This window comes from Canis lupus, chromosome 10 (assembly GCF_011100685.1).
Source record: "Canis lupus familiaris isolate Mischka breed German Shepherd chromosome 10, alternate assembly UU_Cfam_GSD_1.0, whole genome shotgun sequence".
NCBI classification, from domain to species: domain Eukaryota; kingdom Metazoa; phylum Chordata; class Mammalia; order Carnivora; family Canidae; genus Canis; species Canis lupus.
The window spans coordinates 63,440,766-63,465,154 of NC_049231.1; the positions used below are offsets into that span (position 1 = coordinate 63,440,766).

A 24,389-nucleotide genomic window follows, 5' to 3' on the forward strand; every position below is an offset into this window, starting at 1 on the left:
GGCAAAGGATATCTTATTCTCACTTCCAGGAAAACTGAAATGAATGAAGCCTTTACTTGAGCCAAACGTTAATTCAGTGTGATTTGCCTTCTTATGAAAAATGCCAGATGAAGTAAAAATTCTTGTTTAGAACAGTTGAAAACATTGTTCATGCTCTGTGCTGTGATTATTGGATAAATTCAATTTTTCCTTAAAGTTAATTGTATATTGGTTATATTTTTTAAATGCTAGGGACATGTGTCAAAAAACCTTGAAGCTGAACTTGACCTTGTTCGGGTTAACAGTAAATCTGAAAAATTGAAGTATTTGACCTGCTTCATTCAAGTCTTAATGCTTTGAAAAGGTAGAGGCCAAGAATGAGGCATTTTTTATATTTAAGGAGCCAAAACAACCCTGTCACATTGTATATGAATTATTAAGATATAATATTTTATTTACCACTAAAAGTCAATTCCATATGATTTGCTTCAATTGCAGAGAGGTTAAAATGTGAAATATTGCATCTTAGAATAATTGAAATACAGCATCAGTGTGTCTATTACATGCATATATATAAAATTTAGAAGCACCTGGGTGGTTCAGTGGGTTAAGCCTCTGCTTTCGGCTCAGGTCATGATCCCAGGGTCCTGGGCTCGAGCTCCTGGCTCCCTGCTCAGCGGGGAGCCTGCTTCTTCTCCCTCTGCACTCCCCTTGCTTGTGCTCTCGCACTCTGTCAAATAAATAAAATCTTAAAAATCCATAAATTTGAAAACTCTTCAATTGAAATAATGGAGTCCTGTTTCTGTCACTTTTGTGTGTGACTTTTCCTGTTTAGCAATTTCCACCCAAGAAACCATGGTGGCTCTTGACCTTTGGCAATTGCTTTCTTCCTGCCTGGTGTGCATTGTGACAGGGGAGGTAGGATTGCATCGAAGCAGCAAAAATGGAGTTTTTAATTTGATTGTAATCCCAGGGCTTATTTCTAAGTTAGAGGCCTGCTGGTTGGACAAAGGTGCTTGCGGCTTCCCGACAGCTGCCCTGCATCAGGGAAACGCTCTGTCCTATCAAGCAGTGAGCCACAGGAAGAAATTGCATCCCGAGCATTAGCAAGGGCTTCTCATTGCCCAGGTGACCTGCCGTCCTGTGACAAGCCTTTTCCTGGCCTGTCTTCGACTAACATTCTCCTCTTGCTCATCACCAAGCCCTTCCCCAGGTTGGCTTTTCCTAACCATTCTATTGAAATGTCAACAGTAACCCTGGTCCTGGCACCAACTTTATCATCTCTTCTTTAACTTTCAGGAAAAAGAAAAAATACTCTCCTCTTCGTTGGATTCCTCCAGAAATAGTCCGTGGGAGAGAAGAAAGATTCTAGCACAAGTAGTTTTTTTGGGTACATGGTTCAGTGAGGAGGGGATGTTGGGAAGGAAGGCAACCAGTAAGGAGGGTGTGTTAAGCCAGCTGCCACTGCGGAACTGGAGCTCAGTCCATGGGACATCTCTGGAGAACAGTGTGGAAAACGTGCCCCAGAATGATCCCTTCTCAGGCTGAGGGCCTGGGCTATTGAGGAATAAGTGTCCCACCATGATGTGACCCCTTCTGAGTCTACAATGATCTTTTAGTCAGAGTGTGCGGTCACTTACCCCGCGATCCAATACAAAAATAATTTGGTTTTCAGCAGTGGGCCCCGAGGTCTCGACTGTCTCTTGGGTCAGCAGCGTGTGGACCCAACAGCCCCGGGGCTCCCCTTCTCCAGGCCGCCAACCGCCTTCCGACCTTTTCTCCAGGGCAACCTTCGGAGCCAACAGCCACCCTCTGCCTCCAGGGTCCAGCCAAAATCCTATTTGGGGCTTAGCTCTTTGTTACTGATGAACCCTGAGCTCCCAGGAGCCTCGGAGCCAGTCCTCCGAGGCGGAGGCCGCCGTCCAAGCACCTGCGGGCGCCCGGCCCGGCCCCTGGGGTCCGCTGTGACCTCGAGGGCGCGGCTCCAAGGCCCCTCCACAGGCCGACTCCCCCCGCGGGGCAGCGAGGGTCCCTGGGGAAGGGGAGCCTCGGAAGCCCAGGGGCCTCTGGGGGGCCCCCGCGGCCCCCCTACCCCCACCAGGTGCCGGGGCCTCTCCCTGCGGCCAGGAGGCAGCCCTCTCCCAAGCCACGGACCAAATGGACGCAATAAAGCTTTTTGCAGCAAAACAAAAAAAATTAACTTCCAGTCATAACCATTCTTTTGCTTGGCCCTCTATAGAAATCTTTTATTTTGACCATCTTTTTTCTTTTTTAATTCCCCAAACAGTATCTTGTTTTATTACTCTTCTTTCCATAGCAGCCTGTTCTTTGTGGATGCAGTGACTTACTTAGAGGAGTCAGCTCAGTTTTATTTTGATAATTCTTAATGAGCTACCTCAGGCCTCAGTTATGCTATTTTTCACCTTAATTTTTTTTTTTAATTTATATATCAGAGAGAGAGAAAGAGCATGAGCAGGGGTGCCCCATGGGGAACCCCATCCCAGGACCCGAGGGTCATGACCGGAGTACAAGCAGCTGCTTAAGCAGCTGAGCCACCCAGGCGCCCCTGTTTTTCATCTTAATTTTCATGGGAGAGAAAACTAAGTGGCCGTTTTGGTGAATGAATGTACTGAACGGACTTGTGCAAGTCCCTGGAAGGGGTTTCTTTTCAAGGCTGTTCGCCGCCAACTCTACTTCCTTGCCCTGGGAGGCCGGGTGCGGGTCCGTAGGGGCAGGGTCCTGGTATGGGCCAGGAGCCTTTCAGGGACAGGTGGGCACAGGTCGCTGGACCCCAGATGTTAGGCTGGCTTCTCTTCGCTTCGGGTGTGTGTCAGGGTGTTCTACTCGGCCTCTCCTCCAACCGGAGCACTATCTCTGCTCAGGTTAGGAAACATTTCTTGGCATGTAAGCATCTGAGCTCATGATCACCCATCTGTGTGTGTGTGTGTGTGTGTTTGGAGGGGTTGGTCCAGCTGTTGTGCAGCCAGGCCCCCACTAAGTCACCTCCACTGTCTCTTTTAAGCGAGGAGCCTTTGGGAGGCTCCTTCCCCTTCGGGAAGGCCAACCCCATATCCCTGCTGCTTTCTCTCTTTCAGCTTCTGGACTGTCCTTCCGTTACCCAGTTTGTCCAATAATACAACTGCATGTATTTCCCATCTTTCCGTCGATGGTACCATCTTTGTCACCAGTGCTGCCTTGGGTTTCTTCATTTTCTTATCCCTTCGTTGTCGTTTCCAGGTGATTTGAGCAGGGGGAGGAGGCCAGCGCTGGACTGTCCACTTTCCTGAGCCCAGGCAGGAGGCCCCAGCCCTGTTTCTCGTCATTCCCGACCTCTGTAGATTTTGCCACGTTGACCTCCCTGTCCTCCTGGTTGTTGGTCTGCTGTTGGTGACAACTGGAACCAGCCTGAAGGGCCTGGGACGGAACAGTTTCCCTCCGCCCTATGCTCCCGCCGTGCAGCCCTCTGTGCAAAGCTCAGCAGCTGGGGAGGTGGCCTTGGAGGGGGCTCTGGGCTCCATTCATAGACGCTGCCCACGCAGCACCCCTCCAGCGGCCAAATCTTCCTGGATGGGCGGGAAGTGATCCAGCCCTGCCGGCCTCGCCTGGCCCCACCCCAGATGTCCGTGGACACTAGAGAAAGGCCCAGCCTTCCCCTCCTTTGAAGCAATAGCCCCCTGGGCTCTTCTTCCTCTTGTCCAAGGGTTCAAGGCACTGGGGTCAGAATTCCTTTTTCCACTTGCCCCACCTCCTTGCAAAATGTGGCACAACGATGAGGTGTTAACTAATCATTGGGTGATTTACTTCCAGTCTGTGGGGATGGACAGAAGGGAACGAGAACAGAACTTTGCTGGCTTGGCACAAAGACAGTCAAGTCAAGGGCCAGGCTTGCAGGGGCCTAGCAGGACACCTAACTAGGCGACGCCACAGGAGCCAGATGACAGGTGCCAAAGTCTAGCACAGCGACAGGGTGCAAGTCCCGTCTGTTCTGCTCCCTGGAAACTTGAGGACCCCTGGGCCTGCTCCTGGGACTGCAGTCAGCCAGGAGGCGGGGGCTACGGATTCTCAGCAGCAGCCTCTGATCTGTGGGTGAGATGGGAGGAACCCGGAGAAGCACAAAGGTAAAGAAGATAATCCAACGTAGGCACACCACAGCCACTTAGCAATAATGTCACACTGATTTTTCCTCTGTGGGGTGTGAGAAAGGAGTGGTGGACGTGGAGGGATGAAGTTGTTGAGCTTTAAAAAGTGGATGGGAAATGCCTTTATTTATTTGATTGTGAAAGCCTCCAAAAGTGAGTCACCATGGAAGGAATGAAGCGGGGGTGGGGTGCAATGCAGTCGAGAAAGCGAAGAACTTTCTCACTCCTTGAGTCCTGCTGGGTGGAAGAACAAGATGGAAGGTGCAGAACGACCTCATTGTGAGCCCACTGGCCCATGACACTGGGAGGGGAGAGAGCATGTCATGGTCGGAGGTGGCCTGTCTCGCGGTCACACCCCCCAGAAACTGCAGAAACGCCTGTTGAAATGGGTGCCGGTCCAGCACCCACCGCTGAGGACCTCCTTGGCCGGTAGGGGCTATTGGAGCAGTAAAAACCCAGCTGGGGTGAACTGCTAACAAGATGGCAGACAGAATATTCTCTGCCTTAGCCAGAGTCTGGGCATTTTTCGTTCCTGTAGACCAATCCACTAAGTCGCTCTTCTGAGATGGATTGATTTGTTTGGAGAAATCTTGCACTTAGGGGCATCTGGATGGCTCAGTGGTTGAGCATATGCCTTCGGCCCAGGCCGTGACCCCGGGGTCCTGGGATCGAGTCCCGCATGGGGCTCCCCGCAGGGAGCCTGCTTCTCCCTCTGCCTGTGTCTCTGCCTCTCTCTGTGTTTCTCTCATGAATCAATAAATAAAATCTTAATAAAAAAAAAAGAAATCTTGCACTTAGAAAACGTTAAATGCAAAAATAGTTAAACACCTCAAATTTTGAATTAATTGGGACGTACAGAACAGCTGTAGTACAGGAGTACCCCCCCGCCCCCGACTTTCCCTGAGGTTCACGTCGTACATAACCGAGCTGCAGTGGTCGCGATCAGTGCTGGACCAACCGACAACGGGAAACCAACCTTCTCTTGCCTACACGACAGGTCTTGAACTATACCGTTTGTTCCCACTAATGCCCATCTTCTGTTCCAGGATCCTGTTCAAGGCCCCACATGGCAAGAAGTTATTTTTCCTTGCACTCCTCTAATCTGTTGCAGTTTCTTCACATCTCCTTGCCTTTTACGACTTTAACACTTCGAAGAGTGCTTTTGAAGAGCCGGCTCCTTCAGTTTGGGTCTGTCCGATGTTTTCTCACAATTAGAATGAGATTGTGGATTTGGGGCAAGAATATCACAGAAAAGGTGGTCTGTCCTCAGTGCATCACATCGGGGGCTTATGGTGCCAATAGTGGACGGTATTATCCAATTCCTGGTAAGTTTTAACACGTTTGTTGGGTTTCTACCTCAGGAAGGTACTATCTTTCTCTTTGCAGTTAAAAAATACCTTTGGTGGGATCCCTGGGTGGCGCAGCGGTTTGGCGCCTGCCTTTGGCCCAGGGCGCGATCCTGGAGACCCGGGATCGAATCCCACGTCGGGCTCCTGGTGCATGGAGCCTGCTTCTCCCTCTGCCTGTGTCTCTGCCTCTCTCTCTCCCTCTCTGTTACTATCATAAATAAATAAAAATTAAAAAAAAAAACCTTTGGGGGACACTCCACGTTTAAGATGTACAAGGCATTAAATGAGTGGATGCCTGTGAAGCGCGTGGAGCCTGGCGTGCAGGAGGAGCTCAGGGAATGGCGGCTGTTGCTTTCTTCGTCGTCATCGTTGCTCCCCCTGTGCCTCTTCTTGCTCTGATTTTCCTCCTCTGGTGTTGGCTACTGTTACTGCTCCTCCGTTTATCCTCTTCATCCCATGCTGACCCACCACCTCCCACCAGTCACTTCCTCGCACACGGTTGGCGCTCTCACTCAAAATATCTGAAGCTTTGGGGCGCCTGGCTCAGTCTGTTAAGCATCTGACTCTTGGTTTTGGCTCAGGTGATGATCTCAGGGTCGTGAGATCAAGTGCCGCTTTGGCTCTGCACTCAGCGCAGACTCTGCTTGAGATTCTCTCCCTCTGTCCCTCCCACTCCTGGTCTCTCTCTCAAACAAATATTTTAAAAAAAAAAAAACCACAACAATCCTAAAAACAAAATATCTGAAGCTTCAAGAAGGGTACAGAGAGCTGAATGCTCCCCAGCATGTGGGGATCGGGGTGGGGCTAGAGCCTACTGTTCCTCAGGGTAGGGGCAAAGCCCCGGTGCTAACAACAGGAAGTGTTCATTTGTCTTTAAAGAATGCATTTACTTCTTTTTTTTTTTTAAAGATTTATTTATTTATTTGAGTAAGAGGGAACAGAAGCAGGAGGGGTAGAGGGAGAAGGGGAGAGAATTTCAAGCAGACCCCACGCTGAGCACAGAGCTCACCACAGGGCTGGTTCTCATGACCTTGAGATCGTGACCTGAGTCGAAACCAAGAGTTGCATTCAACTGACTGTGCCACCCAGGTGCCCCAAGAATGCGTTTATTTCCGCGGTGACCATGGTTGTGGGGGAAGCTGTCCCATACCCCTTGTGGTTGGGGTCTGGATCAGAACCTGAGGACCCACAGTCCTTCTTCTCCTCGTGGACCTGGAGTGGACCAAAGGTGGACCTCCTCCTCTAGCAGGCGGTGGGGTTTTCACCAATGAGGGGGTGCATTGCAGCACTGGGCAGCCTTTAGGGGTCACGCCGGAGGAGGAGGGTCAGGTCGGGGGTGGAGAGAGCACCGAAGTCGGATGTGGGAGATGCCTGCCTTTTCTTCCCACGCCTGGCAAGGATGCCCAAGCTAAAGTAACCGTGTTCCCTCTGGGTGAGCACAGGGGCTCCTCAGGCAGGGTCAGGGGATGCCAGCGTGCTCACGGGTGGCCCGTTGCGAACTGCTTTCCAGGAGGCTCCTTGTCCTACTCTAGCACACAGCGCTTTATTTACAGAACGGCTGTTTTCGGCAGCATTCTTGGCCTTCCAGACTCTTCCTCTACTTTAGAGCATTTGGGCTCTATTTTTACTCAGAGAGGAGAAGTTTCTCATGTTTGAAAACAGCTGCCATGTAGAGGATTGTCGTAGCTACTATTTTTGCCCAGAATGCTCTCCTCCATCCTCCTCCTCCTGGAGATGGTCGGAGCCCCAAGACCAGGGGTGGGGGGCGGGGCTGGGCACGTGAGCAAGCAGGGCCTGTTGGAGTCTCTGGGGCTAGGGGAGGGGAGCGGTTATTTCTTGGGGCTGCTAAATGGGGCTGTTGGAGTTACCCCGCCAGCTCCCTGGCTGTCTGTGCAAAGCTTTCCATTAGCAAAGGAATAAGGACAACATGTGTGAAAGCAGAAAGGGGGGAATGGAGAGAGCAAAGGTGACCTGGAAGTGCTCCCCCTGCCCTGGCTGGCCGGGGAGCTGATACATTCCCTTTGTGGCCCAGGCTGGCTGGAGTTGCATTCCTTGGTCCTGGCTGATACCAGGAAAGCCTCACTCCTTCCCCGAGTTTCGAGTTTCGGGCTGAGGCCTGCTCCGAGAGCCTCCCGACTCCTACCCTGAGACACTGGTAGGCAGCTGGAGGTGGGACTGGATGTATTTGTCTTAGGACAAAGAATTTGGGTAGAAAAACTCAGGAAGCGGGGTAGTCCCTCCTTCCTCCCAGGGTGTATTCAGGGCAGGTCTGCAATCCCTGGGCAAGGCAGTTTACAGCTTCTCTTTCAGGTCAGGTTAATAGGCTCTGAGTGTTTGCTCTGGTGACACATAAAGAGCCAACAACAGGGAAAGGGGGTGTCTGTGTGTGTGTTTGCACGTATAAAATCCAGTTCCTCGGGAGAAGATGCTGGTGATGTGGGAAAAGACCGGGCAGGGCGGGGTGCTTGGCTGCCCATGCAGCCTGAGTGTGGGGTGTGGGTCCAATGGTCAAGGGAAGGAGAGCCCGAGTCCAGACCCTGGCTCCTCCCTTGAGGAGGAGGCACTCCAGAGCCTGGCACAGCGGTGACGGGGAAGGTGGACGGATGCTCATTAGAAAGTTCTGTGCCCCCAGCTGCCAGGGTGGTCCGGGGCCTGCGGAGGCTGGGGCCCAGCTGCAGAGCTGCAGAGGTTGGAGCAGCCACAGGACCGTACCCCGCTCTCACAATCACGTGATCATTCTTTTAAAGCCGCACTTGGCGTTGGCAGGGGTGGGGAGGCAGGACCTCCGGGCCCCACTGGGGGAAGCCTTGGGGGTCCCGCCGTGTGTCACTGCGCCGCAGAGGGGGGTGTCCCGGGGCCCGCGCCGCCATCCCCCCGCCCTCGGGGTTCCCGACGAGGAGAGTGAGGCTCACCAGGGAATGTGCCCCCAAGCCCACACAGCTGGCAAGTGGGGGACTCTCTCCTTGCGTAGCCCCCCAGCTTTATCCCACTGTGGGATGGTCTCCCTGGGCCTCCGGGAAGCTCGTGGGGAGGCTGCCAAGGTGCAGCCCAGGGCCGCCGGCGCGGTGGCATTTCGCCAGTCCCCAGCCATGACCCGCACCTGCTTTTTGGCCTTTGACCCTGCTGTCCCGGGGTGCCCGCCTCTGTCAGCTGCTTCCCTCGGGCTTTGTCATCCCGGAGTCTGACTCACGCTCTGTCCTCGTGACTCACCGCGAAGCCTGGTGTTCTTCTCACACGTTTACCTGTTTGTCGAAGGTTTGTGGCTACTGCGAAGTGTTGTTAAGTGACACAACTGTGACTCACAGAGCATGTGACCTAATAATTTCAGGTGGGCAGTGAAAGGTAAAGCAGGACAGTGATTGCCTAGGGCCTGGAGGTGCTGGGGGCAGGGGGCATGACTACTGAGGAGCGTGGGGTTGCTTTTGGGGGTGACGAGAAAGATCTGAAATTCATCGTGATAACCGTTGCACAACTCTGTGGATGTACTGAGAACCCCTGACCTCGTACACTTGCAGGGGGTGAATTGTATGGTGAGTGGCTTTTAGCTCAAGCAACTTGTTACAGAATAAAATTTCACTGAATCTAAGGAGAAGAAAAGGTAAGGCAGGGACTCAGTTCCAATTCTTGGGCAAAACCAGACCAAATCCATCAATTAATTCCCAGCTCCCCCAACACCAGTAAAAGACAGGACCTTCACATTAGGCTCCACTGGGTTTACAGGCCACGGGAAGGGTCCTTTCAATGCTTTCCGCCTGCAGGCTGGGCTGTCCCCTGGTCGTCCATTTACTCCCTCCCAGTGCTGGAGATAAAGTAAAGGCCTAAGGCCTCTGCTGATGCTGAAATTCCGTAATTCTGATCCCGTGATGCCCTGAGACCCCTGCCTGTCTGTGAGCCAGTTGCATGGCGTCAGGGGTGCATTCGGAGCAAAGGGCTGTAGTTGCCTGGGGGGAGCCACTTTGCTGCGCTGCCGTGTGTCCCCCACATTAGCCTCGGTGTTCCTCTGGGCCAGAGGCCCCTCGTGCCTGCTGTCCTGTTACCTCCTTTGTCTTCAAAGCTCTGGTGTCTTTGCTTGCATATGGTCTCCTGCCAACTGAAATGAAAGTTCTCCAGGACAGAGGCATGTCGGTCCTAGTCACCTCTGTACCCTGCCCAGGAGAGGAGCTCCAGAGGTAGTTGTCCAATGACTGAGTAAATGCCTAGAATAGTATTTCTGGAAGGAGGAAGTATGTGAGTAAATAGGCAATAGTTTCAGATTTCCAAAGTGTTTCCTAAGGTTTTGTACTAACCCGATTGGCTGATTTAATTTGAAAAAAATTCTTTTTAAATTTTTCTTTAAAGATTTTATTAATTTATTCATGATAGACACACACACACACACACACAGAGAGAGAGAGAGAGAAGCAAAGACACAGGCAGAGGGAGAAGCAGGCCCCATGCCGGGAGCCAGGTGTGGGACTCGATCCCGGGACCCCAGGATTGCGCCCTGGGCCAAAGGCAGGCACCAAACCACTGAGCCTCCCAGGGATCCCCTGAAAAAAATTTTTAAAGATTTTATTTATTTATTCATGAAAGACAGAGAGAGAGAGAGGCAGAGACAGAGACAGAGGGAGAAGCAGGCTCCATGCAGGGAGCCTGACATGGGACTTGATCCCAGGTCTCCAGGGTCACACCCTTGGCAGAAGGCAGGCACTAAACCACTGAGCCACCCCGATTTAATTTGAATTTAATCTTTGTTTTCTCCACCCAGTTTTTATGGGAAGGTAGATGGAAAGTTCTGTAAGGGCAGGTATCTGTTGTGTTCACCTCTATACATTTCCGTAATTGGAGCTCGATACACAGCTGTTGGCTGAATAGATGAACATGGTAATATTCGTTGAAAGAAGAAGAGTTCGAGTGGCACTCAGAAGGTCTCCAGATGGGGGATCCCCGGGTGGCTCAGCGGTTGAGCACCCGCCTTCAGCCCAGGGTGTGATCCTGGAGACCCGGGATCGAGTCCCACATCGGGCTCCCTGCGTGGGGCCTGCCTCTCCCTCTGCCTATGTCCCTGCCTCTCTCTGTGTGTCTCTCATGAATAAGTAAATAAAATCTTAAAAAAGAAAAAAAAAAAGGTCTCCAGAGAGGGGAGGAAGAAAAAGCAGGGAACTGTTTGTTCCACATACTTACTAACTCTTTATTATGTTTTTTCTGTCCGTCTGTCACATCCCAGCCTCTTAATGGACCAACTGCCCATGCAAAGATAAGCTGAGGATGGGTAGACAGCGTGCCGCAGTGCTGGCCACTTCTCTGAAGGACTACCTGAATTACTTCTTGTCCAGCTCTCATGTTCCTCTGTTCTTGGCTTTGATTTCTGTCCCAGTCCTGCATTTAATGACTCATTTTGAGAACTGGGTCTCAGCATGAGCCATTTGGACTGGAGTCTGGCATTCCATCTCCACCACTTCCTGTGTCCACAGCCTGTAAGAGATACTCCAACTTCCTGCCCCACCCTGTGGGCCGCCCAGCCAGCTGTGTCCTGCCTCGTGTCCCTGCCAGTGGAGGGAGACTGAGAATCATTCTAGAGATCAGCTTGCTTCTTGGAGCCGCCACATGTCTGAACTTAGTGACTTGCCTGTAACCAATAGACTACAGCAAAGATAATGAGATGTCCCTTCCATGTCTCTCAATGATTGTGACTCCTGTCTTGTGAGCAAATTCTCTCTTTTGGGGGTTTTCATGAAGCAAGCTGCCATGTTGGAAAGGCCTATGTGGCAAGGAACTGAGGGTGGTCTCTGGCCCTCTGCCAACTAGGAAGTGAGGCAGTTAGTCTGAGTCCTCAAAGAAGTGAGTCCTGCCAACAACCACATGAAGGAGCTTTGAAGCCACTCTTCCCCTAGTTGAGTCTTCAGAGGAGACTGCAGAGCCTCGGCCAACACCCTGACTGCAGCCTTGTGAGAGACCATGAGGCAGGGGACCCAGCTGAGCTGTGCCTGGGTTCCCAACCCTATATCCTGAGATCATAAAAGTATGTGATTTGAAAGCACTAAGTTTTGGTATGATTTGTTACTCAACAGGAGATAATTAAAATAGTGTGTATGTGGTTTTTGTTTTCTGCTCTCACCCAAGAGCTGAATGTACTAGGAAACTAGAGAAACTTAAGTTTCTGGGCTCCTCACTTACATTGGCCCCTTGCATGGCCCTGGGAGAGTCCCTAGCAATGTGTTCATGTGGTCATATGCTTTTGTAAAATTTACAGAACATGTTTTACCTGCAGTCAGTTGGGGTTGGTTTCCCTTACTACTTCAGCTTCCCTTCTCTCGTACTTCCTCGAGTCTGGTTGGTGGGAATGGCTGGGGTATTTTCAGGACTTGGCTAAGGGAAAGTTGACTTGGAGGTACTTGTAGCAGGATTTAAGAACATCCATTCACGTGGCTTGCAGTCGTTTCTGTGTAAAGTCGTGTTGCTGCCGCAGAGTTTCACAGACTGGTACTTGGCAGCGTTAGGATTCATTCCAAGGTTCATCTCATGGACTTAACACTACATTGGCTTTCTTATTCTCAGTGATCCATCAGAAGCTTTGATTCTTATGCTTAAAGGCATGAGAATCTGTCGTTACACGTTGGCTTTGTTTGACACGATTTTCCACTTTCCCACCTGGTCTAATATCCTAATCTTATCACCCATTGCCACCATCCACATACCCTTGGCTTCATCCATGGAACTCTTGTCTTTTCCAGGCCTGTTTGTGCTCAGACTGCTCTTCAGCCTGAAATGGCATCTCCCAAGCACAGCTATATAGATTCTTACCAAGTTTTTGCTATCGATATAAAACATTGACATAACATAAAAGCATATGTAACTCACAATAAGCCACTACAAAAATATTGGTGGCAAACTGGATAGTGAGTGTAGTCAATTCAAAGAATAAGATGAGTCACCACACAAGAAAACTTGAAAGTCCCTGAAATTATATATAGCTCTGATATGGAATGAACTTGACAGTTTTCCCCAAATTTGGGAAAAATCCAACAGTATACATGACATTACAAATAATGAATTGTGAAGCTGAGCTGGAGAAGGTGAAAGAGACTTTTCTAAACTGTCAATGAAAAGCAAGTTTTGATCAAACATGGTAGAGGAAAGACTAAATTATCCTTCTGGTTTTTTCCTATAAAAAATTATTTCAGGGCAGCCCGGGTGGCTCAGTGGTTTAGCACCTGCCTTCAGTCCAGGGTGTGATCCTGGAGATCCAGAATCGAGTCCCACGTCGGGCTCCCTGCATGGAGCCTGCTTCTCCCTCTGCCTGTGTCTCTGCCTCTCTCTGTGTGTCTCTCAAGAATAAATAAATAAAATATTTTTAAAAAATTATTTCACAAGTTTATTGTTATATGAAGGAGCAACCAGAGAGTGTGTGACTGAAAAAAGGTGAAGGGAAAAATTATTAAAGAGATATATATGTCTGACAGTTTATGAAAATAAGTAATTTTTCTGGGTTTTATGATTCTGTTTCTAGAGTTTATATAGTTTTTCATTTGTTGTGATTTCCTTTCTTATTTCAAGAAAAAAAATTGTGTGTATTTGCAGTTTTGTATTATTTCTTTAAGGATTTTATTTATTTATTCATGAGAGACACAGAAAGAGAGAGAGAGAGAGGCAGAGACACAGGCAGAGGGAGGAGAAGCAGGCTGCATGCAGGGAGCCCAATGTCCTGGAACCCCAGGATCACTCCCTGAGCTGAAGGCAGACGCTCAACTGCTGAGCCACCCAGGCGTCCCTCTTTTGTGTGTGGGGAGGTTTTTGTTTTTTCTTTCTTTTTTTTTTTTTAATTCTTAAGAGGGCCACAAAATTGCATAAGCTTCAGAGTCCTCTGAGTCGGGCTCTACTCCACTTCCCATCAAGTAGGAAAATAACTTCCTTACTGCAGGAGATCAGAATTCCTTCTTCCTACTTTTCCATCTCTGGGTCTAGCTTTATCTTACATATCCTTAGTAGGGCTCAATAATTTGTTTTTAAGTTTAATTCAACTAAAAATGTTTTGGTTTTGAGGAGAGAAGGCAAAAGGAACACGTGATCAAAGATGTCTTCCGTCTGAAGGGTGGTTGGGTAGAGGGGAAAGTAGGGAAGTCCTGTTTAAATTGACAAGATCTCAGAATAGAACCTCAGGTGGAAGTTATATTCGGAGACACCTTACTTAATTGAGAGAAACACTAGTAGTTGACCACGCATGGAGGACCCTGCCCAGGTAGGCAGGTGGATTTCATGACATTCGAAGTCTCCTCTTTCAATACGTGGGTGGTGATGGCAGCAGTTCAGGCCCGATTAGACAATCTGGTACCTGGAGATTGGCCTGCCATTGGGCAGGGTGGAGACTGGGGGGTGATCCTAATGTAAATCTAGTCCAGCAGGCAGGCCCCTAGCCCTTGAATAGTGTCGGGGAGATCTTGTAATGAGTAGCAGAGGGGAATCTGGTGTGGGAAATGTGGAGAAGGCCACCGGTCTAACTTGGTCACTATGATAGATATGAGGCCCCAGAAAACCAGAAGGCTGGCCTGGAGGAGGGGATTGTGCTGAAAGGAGCAAAGTCAAATGCCAGACTCTGGGGCAACCAGATGGAATCCTGTGGTTCAAGACCAGCTTACAGGCCTGACTTGCGGTCTTGTTGACAGAAAAGTCCTGCTGGCACTTAGGAGGCTTCCAGCTATTGGCCTCCTGCCAGCTATATGACTGGGTAACCACAGCCAAATATTTCATAAAATCTCATTTAAACAGTTCAGCATTCTGAAATTTCAGTTATTTACTGGTTGCTCTAAGTGCAGTTCTTTCTTCCTTAACAGAGGGCAACTACTTGAGGCTATCAGAAACTGTAGGCTTAAGAGGAAGGCAGTGTCCTTAATCTGATCTTTGTCATTATGCTGGTTCTCATGCTTCATATGCTGGCTGAGAAATACTAATAGGAAGCTCTTGAGAAAGGCTTGGGGCCCCAGGCACTTTCTGGCTCTCGGTCCCAGGGTAGGTTGCAGATCACAGGCTGAGAAAGCCTCTCTCACAGCACCGCTATATTCCTTAACATCTCAAAAGATAATTGACTGCTTAAACAAAAATAACAATGTATTATGGGGTTTACCACATAATTTAAAAGTAAAATACATGAAAACAATAGGATAAAGGCTGGGAGGGGGGAAAATGGAAGCATACCACTGTAAGGTTCTTATACGGTATGAGAAATGGTATAATATCACTTGAAGGTAGATTGTGATAAGTTAAAGACGTGCGCAATAAATCCTAAAGCAACCATTAAAATAAAGAAACAGAATTATAGCTAATAAGCCAGTAAAGGAGAGAAAATAGAATCATAAAATGTGCTAGTTAATCTACAAATAGGCAGAAAAAGGAAACAAAGGACATATAGGACCAATAGAAACAAATGGCAAGATGATAGACTTAAAACCTAATTATGGAAAAAAAGAAACCTAATTATGGGGGCACCTGGATAGCTCAGTGGTTAAACGTCTGCCTTTGGCTCAGGTTGTGATCCCAGGGTGCTGGGATCGAGTCCTGTATCAGGCTCCCTGTGGGGAACCTGCTTCTCCCTCTGCCTATGTCTCTGCCCCTCTCTCTCTGTCTCTCATGAATAAATAAATAAAATTTAAAAAAAAACCTAATTATTTTGGGGTGCCTGGGTGGCTCAGTTAGTTAAGTATCTGACTCTTGATTTTGGCTCAGGTCATGATCTTAGGGTCTTGAGATCGAGCCCTGAGTCAAGTTCCCCGCTGTGCTTGGAGCCTGCTTAGGATTCTTTCTCTCCCTCTCTCTCTGCACCCGCCCCCATGCACATGTGTGCATGTTCTCTCTCTCTCTCAAAAAACAAAAACAAAAAAAGATAAGGATTGTCAGGTTAGTTATCAAAACAAGACCAAATGATATGCTGCCTACATGAAACACACTTAAATATAAAGATACTTAGGGTAAAAATAAAAGAATGGAAAAAGATAAACATGCAAATTCTAGTTAGAAGAAAGCTGGGGTGGCTGTATTAATGTCAGATAAGGCTGAAACCATAGAGATAAAGTCATTTTACAATGACAAAGGGGCCGATTCATCAAGAAGATATAAAAATCATAAATGTTTATGTCCCTAACAGATCTTCAAAATACATAAAGCAAAGACTAAAGCAAGGAGAAATAAGCAAATTCACAAGTGTGGTTGAAGGGGGGCCTGGGTGGCTCAGTTGGTTAAGCATTTGCCTTTAGCCCCCCACATGGGGCTCCCTGCTCACCGGGGAGTCTGCTTCTCCCTCTCCCTCTGCCCCTCTGCCATCTTGTGCTCTCTCCTTGTCAAATAAATAAAATCTTTAAAAAAAAAAAACCAACAACAAACAAGTGTGGTTGAAGATCTCATTACCCTTCCTTCCACAATTGATAGGACATGAAGATAGAACATCATTAAAGATTTAGAAGATTTGAACATTATCGATGAACTTGACTTACAACGTTCCACCCAACAAAAGCAAAACACACGTTTTCCTTTTTTTATTCAAGTATAATTAATATACAGTGTTATGTTAGTTTTAAGTGTACAGTATAACGACTCAACACTATACATTACTCAGTGCTCATCACAAGTGTATTTGTAATTCTTTTCACTATTTGACCCATCCTCCCCCACCTATCTCTCCGCTGGCATCACCAGTTTGTTCTCTATATTTAAAAGTCTGAAATCATATGGTGTTTGTCTTCTCTGATTGACTTATTTCCCAGCCTTATTCCCTCTAGATGCATCTCCATTGTTGCAAATGGCAAGATTTCATTCTTTTTCTGCAGCTGAGTAGTATTCCGTTGTCTCTATATACCACTTCTTTATCCATTCACCTATAGAAGGACACTTGGGCTGCTTCCTTATCTTGACTATTGTAAATAATGTTTCCATAAACATAGGAGTGCATGTATCTTTTTGATTTAGTGTTTTTGTTTTCTTTGGGTAAATACCCAGTAGTGGAGTTACCGGATCATATGGAAATTCTGTTTTTAATTTTTTGAAGAACCTCCATGCTGTTTTCCACAGTGGCTAGCTACATCAGCTTGCATTCCCACCAACAGGGCACAAGGGTTCCTTTTTCTCTGCATCCTGGCCAACACTTATTTCTTGTATTTTTTATTTTAGCCATTCTGACAGGTATGAAGTGATATCTCATTGTGGTTTTGATTTGCATTTCCCAATGATTAGTGATGTTGAGCATCTTTTCTTGTGTCTATTGGCCATCTGTATGTCTTCTTTAGAGAAATGTCATTAAATGTCTTCTGTCCATTTTTAAATTGGATTACTTGTTTTGTGTTCAGTTGTGTAAGTTCTCTATATATCTTGGGTATTCACCTCTTACCTGATATATCATTTGCAAATATTTTCTCCCATTCAGTAGGTTGTCCCTTTGTTTTGCTGATGATTACCTTCAATTCTGTGAGAGCTTTCTATTTTGGTGTAGTTGCAATAGTTTAATTTTGCTTTTATTTCCCTTGCCAAAGGAGACATATCTAGAAAAATGTTTTTATGGCAGATAACAGAGAGATTACTGCCTATGTTTTCTTCTAGCATTTTATAGTTTCAGATCTCACATTTTGGTCATTTTGAGGGTTTTTTTGTATATGGTGCAAGAAAGCAAAACACGCATTTTCAAGTACATATGGAAAATTTACCAAGGTAGACCATATTTTGGGCCATAAAACAAGTCTCAATACATTTTTAGGAGTAAAGTCATTTTAAGTATTTTCTCTGGTTATAATGGAATTAAATTGGAAATCAATTATAGACCTCTGAAAAAATTCTTAAATACTTGTAAACTAAGTAACATACTTCTACATATGCCATAGGTAATACAAGAAATTAAAAGGGACATTAGAAACTCTTCTTTGACCTGAGTGAAAATGAACACATGACAGAATTTGCGGGATGTTGCAAAAGGAGCAGCACTGGGGGAAATTTGTAGCATGAAATGCCTCATTAGATGGGACGCCTGGGTGGCTCAGCAGTTAAAGCATCTGCCTTCAGCCCAGGGCATGATTCTGGAGTCCTGGGATCCAGTCCCATGTCAGGCTCCCTGCATGGAGCCGGCTTCTCCCTCTGCCTGTGTCTCTGCCTCTCTCTCTCTCTCTGTGTCTCTTATGAATAAATAAATATAATATTAAAAAAAAGAGAGAGATGACTATGCAAAAACATAGACACCCTCTTACATTATAATAAGCAATTTAACTCAAACATTTTCTGCTTAAGATTTACATCACATTAATGAACTAAGCAGGTGGTTTTCCAAGAACTAAGGGAGATTCCAAGTCTTCACTTCTTGCAAAACAGAAAACTGTTCTCAGCTTTGAAATGACAGTTTAAATTTTTCTTTCGGTTTTCTGCCGTTTACAAAGCTCTGGGTAGCCTCCTCCAGCCGCATCTGAAAGAAGGCAGTTCTTCCCCAGCGCTTAGTATGGGTCTGGGCACTCAGCCTGAGGCAGCAGCAGAAACTTTGTGACCCCTCAGCACCTGCTCTGGGGATTCCTACGGCCATCTCCTAAGGTCTCCATTATTCCAGAATAATCCATTAAAGGAAGTACGCTTGTGAGATCTGGATGCTGTGCTCAACTCTAGTTTGTAGGGACAAGGTAAAACTCGTCCATCGACTGCGTGTGGCCTGTGCTAGGAACTGGAAGCTACAGAGATGAACAAGGTAGAAGAAGGTGCCACTCCACAAGCTACTTACTCATTGCAAAGGGAGGTAACTGCCAATCAGCACTGTAACCACGCATCCCAGCCTTGTCCCTAAGGGCCGGACACCTGACGCGTGTGTTCTGATGAGATGTGCTATGACATAGAAAGCATCACCTGTGTAACAATTTTACCAAAAAAGTTTAAGCCTGAATCGCCCCACCTCAGTATTTAATAGGAAACACAGGCGGTAGGAGGACACATTAAACTGCATCACACACAACACACACACACACACGCAATCAGATAGTGGAACATTCTTTGAGAAATATGGCTTGCACTTTTAAAGTCAGTATCATATATAATAAAAATAATTGAGGGATTGTTCTATATTAAAAGGAGCTAAAGAGAAATAACATTTTCATAAGTGGGGGTAGGGGGAGCATTCTTGGATGGACAAAGATCCAGATTTGTTAAAAGTGTTAGTTAGTGTTGGAAAACCACGTTGTCAGGTACCTGTTGTGGAATCGGACAGTCTGGGATTTTTGTAATTATTAGTGAGATTGGACACTTTTTCCCAGGTTCATGGTCTGCTTATCTGTTTATATTTTATGTATTTGGTCTTGGTCTTAGAACTTGTCCTTGGAGCTTGGTCCTAGAGCTTGATGTTCCTCACTTCTGAATCACAGAAAGGCTTCCCTTTTGTTGTCTCTAAAAGAAAATGTTTGCTTAGTAGAAGTGCAGAATTAGCTTTGATTTTCGAACCTCCTGATGAATATTCAAGTATTTGACCATCCTACTTAATTAAAGATAATTTGAAAAGAAGAGAAAGGAATTCTAGGGGCAGCCCCGGTGGCACAGCGGTTTAGTGCCGCCTTCGGCCCAGAACGTGATCCTGGAGTCCTGGGATCGAGTCCTGCGTCGGGCTCCCTGCATGGAGCCTGCTTCTCCCTCTGCCTGTGTCTCTGCCTCCCTCTTTCTCTCTGTGTCTCTCATGAATAAATAAATGAAATCTTAAAAAAAAAAAAAAAAAAGAAAGAAAGAAAGGAATTCTAGAGCCACAAAGCCCAAATCATGGTTTCTCACAATTTTTTTCCAATGGGTAGGGACTTCTGAATCACAACAATGTGTAAATGATGTTATATAAAGCTGTTATTTTTTTAAATTTTATTTGTTTAGTTATTTTACAGAGAGAGAGAGAGCGGGGGAGGAGCAGAGGGAGAGACAAGCAGACTCTATGCTGAGCATGAGCCCAACAGGACTCAAGTCCCATGACCCTGAAACCATGACCTGAGCTGAAATCAAGAGTCAGATGGTCAAATGACCGAGCCACCCATCTTCCCCTAAAGCTGTTATTTTTTAATTCAAAAGTTATTTTTGTTACTAACTACAGGTTTAATAAAATGCTGGCCAACTATTAACTGTGTGTCTTAATTAAAAAGTAGAGAACATAGGTTTGGGACTTAAACTGACTTGGGTTGGGATCTTGGCTCTCCATTTATTATCTGTGAGCCCAGGGGTAAGTGACTTAGCTTCTCTGAGTTTCGATTTTTTTTTAAAGATTTTATTTATTAAAAAAAAAAAGATTGTATTTATTTATTCATGAGAGACACAGAGAGAGAGGCAGAGACACAGGCAGAGGGAGAAGCAGGCTCCATGCAGGGAACCCGATGTGGGACTCGATCCTGGGCCTCCAGGATCACATCCCTGGGCTGAAGGCAGCGCCAAAATGCTGAGCCACCTGGGCTGCCCTGAGGTTCAATTTTTATCTGTAAAATGTGTGTAACTAAAATGTAGCCAAGCCCTCCTTGGGCAGCTCAGATCTGACCTCACCACATAACGTTGCACTAAAAAAAAGAAGAAGAAAACCCATAAATCTGACTGAGTATTATAGAATAATCTACCGTGTTCCTTTGAAATCAGAACATGTTTTCAAATGATAGGTAGGGGGAAGAGAGAGAGGGAGGGAGGGAGGGAGGGAGGGAGGGAGGAGGGATGGGAGAGAGAGAGGGAGGGAGAGAGAGGGAGAGAGACAAGGGAGCGAGAAAGAGGGGAGGAAGAGGGAGGGAGGAGGGAGGGAGGGCGGGAGGGGAGGGAGGGGGGAGGGAGAGAGAGAGAGGAGCGGATAGGGCGGGGAGGAGGGAGGGAGGGAGGGAGGGAGGGAGGCGTTAGGGGGTTGAGGGGAGTTTGCGTGCGTTATTTTTCTTTTTCTTTATTTCTTTTTTTTCTTCTTTCTTTTTGCTTTCTTTATTCTTTCTTTCTTTCTTTCTTCTTTCTTTCTTTCTTTCTCTCTTCCTCCCCCCTTCCCTCCCTTCTTGCCTTCCTGCCTTCCTTTTGGCTGGCACAGAAAATAATGATGTACTCCACCATTGATTATATCTTACAGGCAGTGGTGTCTTAGATTTAAATGAAATATGGCAGTGTCTTTTTTTCTAAGAGTTTATTTATATATTTGAGAGAGAAAGAGCACAAGCTGGCAGAGGGGGGCAGAGAGGGAGGAAGAAACAGACTCCCTGCTAAGCAGGGAACCCAACTTGAGGTTCCATCCCAGGATCTGAGCCGAAGGCAGATGCTTAACCGACTGAGCCACCCAGGCACCCAACATGTGGCAGAGTCAGTATTGAGGCTTTCTTGGAGCTCTGAAGGGGTAAGTTATACTTCATGTACCTGAACTTTGAAAAATCCTCTCCAAATCTCCCATTTTCTCCCCAAATTCTTCTCCTCTCTGTAGTGACCATGGCATGTTTCTCTCTTTCTCCCTGGCCTCCTCTTGCAGCCCGTGGGCCCTTGCTAGGCCTCTCCTACCTTCCCTCTCCCCCTCGCTTTCTCTTCACTGTCCCCTCCCAGCCCTTAGTTTGCCCGGCTCCCTCCAGCCACTCACCGATTCCACCTTTTTATTTCAACTTAGCCCCCCTGTCTCTTGGCTTTTCCATTCCTGTGCCCCAACAGCACCCACCAAGGAAAATAAAGAGTCCTCCAAGAAACTACCTTCCTAGGAGGTGGGGAGCAGGGAGGCAATTATAAATACTTAACATTTAACTTTTTGTGTGTGGTTTCATAGACAATGACAATATCTACCTCGTGGGGCTTCTGTGGGGATTAGAAGAGATAGGGAGTATAAATACTTGGCCCCATGCTGGCACATGCTAAGAAGTCAACCAGGGTTAGCTATCATTATTTACCATTGTTCTAGAAATAAATGTACAATTAACATTGTAACAACACAGGAAAGAGAAAAAGGCCAAAGGAGAAAGAATCACCCCCTGTCTTAACACTGCATATTTTCCTAGTAGCAATTATAAATATGCCACGGTGAAATTTGATTTTTTATGCTTTTCTAGTGACAGAGCATTCTTATGTATGAATCATAGTCCATAAATGGACATATAAGGATGAGAAGAAAGTCATTGTGCATTTCTAATGCATTTTAACATGCAGTATTCTGTGATATTTTTGGATTACCACAGAGAGGAACTTACTATCATCTTCTTCCTGTATCTAGCATGAATTTCTTTTTCTCTAGTAGAAGGACATTTGGCAGAAATTTATTGAAATTTCAAAGGAATGCTACTACCTACTATTCTAATGAAGTATTTGAAGAGGATTGTAAAAAAAAAATCCTTTAAACACTAGGGTAAATAACTTTTAATACGCTTTCCTACTTATAGTCATGGAAGATAAGAGGAAAACCTTGCAGACTGTAAAATGCAACTGGTGATCTGGGTTGTCATTTCAACGTCACATGATTTGGAGTTGGAGAGACTGGCCCGAAGGCTGAGACCCTGCTATAGACTGAGTGACGTCACCCCCACGCACCCACCCAGGTTCATAGCTTGAAGCCCTAACCCGCAATGTGATGGTATTTGGAGGTGGGATCTTCAGGAGGTGTTTAGGGCTAGATGAAGTCATGAGGGTGGAGCCCTCACGATGGGATAAATGCCCTCCAAGAAGAGACACCGGGGAGCCCTCTGTGTCCCTATGTGCACAAAAGGAAGGGTGCTCGCAGGGAGAAGGCAGCCTTCTACAAGGCAAGAGAAGGAGCCTCAGAATGAGTCCTACCTTGGCGGCACCTTGATCTTGGACTTCCCAGCCTCCAGAGCTGGGCAACAAATTGCTGTTGTTTAGACCACCCAGTCAATGGCATTCTGTTATGGCAGCCCAAGAAGACCAGTAGAGTCTGGTGTCTTCTCATACTGAAAGTCAACAGGAAGGTTAACAGCAAGCCTTCTTAGGCTAATTTCTCCATGCAAAGGGAAGTTTCCTAAAAGCTCTGTGAAAGTTGAGACAGTGTAAGAAGTAAGAGCACATGCGTAATGTTGCAAAACCAAACCTAAGGCTTGGTGAAACTCAAAATTAGGAAGTTTTATTTTTAGAAATTGCAACATGCAACTCAACCCTTCCTTGATTTCTTTGCTGGCTAACGTATGGAGATAGTGAATCGATACCCAGCGTGGGAGCATTTTTCATGCTGCTGTCTCAGTAGGGAACATTCTAGTAGCTGCTGGAAGCATCTCCTGAGCCCCATCATTTTGTGACACAGCAAAGAGCCCTTGGACTCTGTGCCTGGGGAAGGACATGATCCATGCCCCAAAGGTTCGCCCTGCCTTTGGGAAAACTGTGTTCTTCCCTAAAGGGCAATTCTGAATCCAGCTCTTTTGGGGGCTCTGAGAGAGAGAGAGAGAATATAAATATGGTAAATTCAGAGACAGTTTCCCTGAGAGAGCCATGTGACAGAAAAAAAATTCCCTCTTCCTCCCTCCATCTGGCTCTATATTTGTATTGTTCTCTCCTGTGTGTGGTGGGAGAAGAAAATTTTACTTTTTAAAATGAGAACCAACGGCTGCCTCCTTTGCCCTCTAGAGAAATGTCCTGTTTTGCGTGAAGGGACTACCTTGCTGTCTCCTCCAAGGTGATCTCAGTCAGATCCAGGCTGAAAGCTCAGGGCCACACTTCCCGCCCTTTGGGGGGGAGAGCGGAGGGGGGAAGAACGGGGCGGGGGAGCCATGAGCAGTCGGGCAGAGAAGGGAAGGAGAGGGAGAGGCTCAGAGGGAGAAGCCAGAGGGACTCAGGTCCAGATGGCACAGCAGGAGGGCACCAGGGAGCCCTGAGGAGGCAGGAAGGCCTGGGGGCTCTACTATAAATGTGAAGATGGTGGCCACGCAGCCATGTGAAGTAACTGGCTCCAAACCTTTTATGAGGATATGCTGCTGAGGTGGATGATGGCCCTGGGAAGGCAAGAGGGTGCTGGGTTCCAGGGCTGGGCCCAAGAGAAGGCAGGACACAGGCATTCAGTGGGGACAGGAGATTGGAATGAAGTGGCCATGAGAAGGAAAAGCCCGGGAAGGCCCAGGTTGAGCCATTTGGATGGAAAGGCCGAAGGGTGGGCGACTTCCCAGCCCGGCCCTGGGTCATGCATAGGAAGGGTACAGTATACTGTTGGGTGCCGGAAGGGTCGGGGCCCCATCTCCAGGATGGGAGAAGGGGTCTGGAGGAGGGAGGACCAGCCTCTACTGTCCTGCTCACCATCTGTGGGAAAGGCACGTCCCAGATCTCCAAACAGGGTCCAAACGGGAGCAGTCGATGTTGATGTTCTCACAGCCTGGATTTGGAGGTGCCAGAGGGCCTGGAGTTGGCCGCTGGTCAGGTGGACCTGTCTTTGTGGGTGGTGTAAGGTGAGGAAGGGAACGCTGGAGGGTCACCAAGGCCCTCTGCAGCAGCCACTTGTCATTTCTGGGGACAAGGCGTGAAGTAGGTAACACCTTAACCATGATAGGTTTGGAAGCCAGACTGATTTTCTGCTTCTTGAATTCCTCCTGCTATTCCCTTTCCTTCACATTTAGCAAAGTCATTTTGAGAGCCTGTGACAGCTGGGCTCCAAAAATGTCACCTTCCCAAAGGTGAAGACACGGTTCTCATCCAACCGTACAGTGAGCCTTGTCCAAGATTTCTTTAGCTCCCTAATGAGGGAAGCAGCACGATGACACAGCTAGTTCCAAGGAGAAGAGACAGAAATATATGTGGTTAGTGCCAAGAAGGCCGGAGCAAGATGGCTGAGTTAGAGACAGGACAAGATGGTGACCTCACAGGGCAATCCAACTGCCTATCTTTTCTACTGGACAGAAGTCATTTGCGTCTCCACCGGGGAAAGGTCATTTGCAAAACATGTCACTCTTCCACACAGTAGATGTAACCTCACAGAGCTCAGCCTAATCGCTAGAAAATAGTAAGTCCAACAGTTGCTTCCCTCAAAATCAGATGA

At 47.3% G+C, this 24,389-nt stretch overlaps 1 protein-coding gene across 7 annotated transcripts in view; it reads left to right on the forward strand.

Moving 5' to 3' along the window:
- Positions 1-24,389, forward strand: part of B3GNT2 (UDP-GlcNAc:betaGal beta-1,3-N-acetylglucosaminyltransferase 2) — a 120,275-nt gene that overhangs the window by 31,128 nt on the left and 64,758 nt on the right. The window contains exons 1-2 of one of the 7 annotated variants that reach the window (XR_005366129.1): positions 20,409-20,777; positions 21,799-21,954. The exons of 2 other annotated variants lie outside the window; for them this stretch is intronic. The gene's annotated coding sequence lies outside the window, so the exon portion shown is untranslated. Of the gene's footprint in view, positions 1-8,840; positions 8,998-20,408; positions 20,778-21,798; positions 21,955-24,389 lie in introns of those variants that run through there. 4 more of the 7 variants (XR_005366127.1, XR_005366128.1, XR_005366126.1 and 1 more) reach the window with 4 other exon arrangements.